Source organism: Myxine glutinosa, chromosome 3, assembly GCF_964187855.1.
Source record: "Myxine glutinosa chromosome 3, kmMyxGlut1.1, whole genome shotgun sequence".
NCBI lineage: Eukaryota > Metazoa > Chordata > Myxini > Myxiniformes > Myxinidae > Myxine > Myxine glutinosa.
The window spans coordinates 114,801,835-114,804,103 of NC_136263.1; positions in this window are offsets into that span (position 1 = coordinate 114,801,835).

Here is a 2,269-nt window from a genome sequence, read left to right on the forward strand (position 1 = left end):
GCACAGTGGCCGATGGCAGACCCAAGGGCGGTGGGTGCAAACCCCCAAATAACACAAGCGCAATGGGGTGATCTAAAGGTCCAGCTGCTAGAGTCTATTGAGCAGGCGCTGTTGCCAGCAGGAGGTCCGGATTGGGGAAAGATCGGGGCCATAAAACAAAAGGCAGGAGAATCAATTGGGGATTACAGGGAAAGGTTGGAAAGGGCCATCGCGCGCTGGGGAGGACTGGGCCTGATGCTGATAACAGAACTACCCAGCCCATTGGTAAACCAATATTTAATAGAGGGGCTTCGGCCGGCATTAAAGAAACAGGTACAGTCCGTCCTTTTCGGCTGGAAGGGAATGACCACCAACGATTTATGCGACAAGCTGGAACAATGCCCGGGCTCCTCCTTAGAGGAGAAGAAGGATGTTAAGGAGGAAATATTGCAAATGTATGTCCAGGAGAAACGGGCTCAACTTAATCAAAATAAAAAGGGGGATCGGAGTCAGAGCCACATACGCGATCAGTGCCAGAAGTGGGGGCCTGTCCGGGGTTATGAGGACCTCGGGAGGGGGAGTTGGCCTTTCTATAGGGGCCAATCCCCCAACGGAGAGTGGGTCCACCATGAAGGCAACGACTGCGACGGTTGTACTGACCAAGACCATGGACGAATTAATATGGACGAGATAAGACAACAATGGACAATACCACCCCCTCTTCCCCCTCCTCCTCAAAACCCTCAAACTTGGACCGTACCAGGGCCCCCTCCCCAAATTTGGTACCCACCAAGACCCCTTCTCCAAAACCCTGGACCACCCCCCAATAGTGGGATGCAGAATGGACCGAGGGGGACCTGGGCCCCGCCTCGGGGTCCGCCGCAATGGCCACAAGTAAACCAGTCACAGTGGGGGCCGCCAGACCGACGGCTGGGCGGAAGGGGTGCCGTAGAGGGACGACCTATGCCCTCTGCACCGCCGGTTCCGCAGGAACCGTGCTTTTATTGCAAGCAAATGGGACACTGGAGACGTGATTGCCCAAGTGCTCGTAAGGGGTTTCCGCCCCAGGACAATAGAGGGGCCTATTGATGGGACGCCAACGGGTCGCCCAAGGAGTGTCCTCTTTTGACCATGACACCGGCAGAGGAACCGACCCTGACGCTGGACGTGGACGGACGACAATTAGAGTTTCTTGTCGATACAGGCGCGACTCGCAGTACAATTAACGAGGGGCAATTGCCATCTTTGCGCCCCATGGCGAGGAACGTTCAAATAATGGGCGTTTCAGGCTTACCCCAAGCGCTTCCTATTTCGGAGGAAGTGCGAGTAACATGCGGCCCGCTGGAGGCTAAACATGCTTTCTTGATGACCACTACCGCCCCAACAAATTTGCTGGGACGGGACTTATTGTGCCGACTGGGCTGTCAAATTTCATGTACAGAACAGGGAGTTTTCGTAGATGTCGCGGAATCTAAACACGACTCGTTGATGAGGGCATTGTCTCGTCCCGGCCCCACCGCGTATTGGTGGCGCTTGGACGAAGGGGCTCTGGCTACTTGGACGCATATCATAGATAATGTGTGTTTGGACAGTCCAGTTCTGCGAGATTGGCTACAACTGCACCAAATTTCGATAAAACATTTAAAGGAAAATCCACCCCATTGCACGGCATATTACGATGCAAAGGGCGAGGACGAGGATTATCGAGAGAAGGTTAAGGAAAAGCTGGGTGAGCGCATGCCTCTACACTTATCACGAATATGGATCGGCCGCGAGGGGATAGGTATCGAGGTAACCCTATCCGCGAGTCAGCGTGCGTTGACCCAATACCCCGAAGAAGCGGCCGCCCATGTTACCCTCACTACTGCCAAGGGGTGGCCACCAGAAAGTGTAGGTTGGATGGTGGGACGATTACAGGGAGTTCCCTTACAAGGTTATTGGTTCAAGAGGGGCCGCTGGACTGTGAGACGGCTCAGTAATGATGAAGGGTTCTCGATTGACATTAAGACACAACTGAGGGATGGAGTGTTCGAAGAGGCAGAGTTGCCCCCTAAGGGCACCTATGCCATGAGGGCAGTGCTAACGGACCCGGGTGAGTCAGATTACCTCCTGGCGGAGGTGCCAGACAATTTATGGCCTCAGAGCGACGATGAGGTTGGACGGATGTGAGACGCCGAACCTTTAGTGATATCAGTGCAGCCGGGGATGCGCTTGCCAAACATAAAACAGTATAAGCTACGACCCGAGGCCGACGTAGGCATAGCACCGGTAATTCAATCCCTGGTGGAGC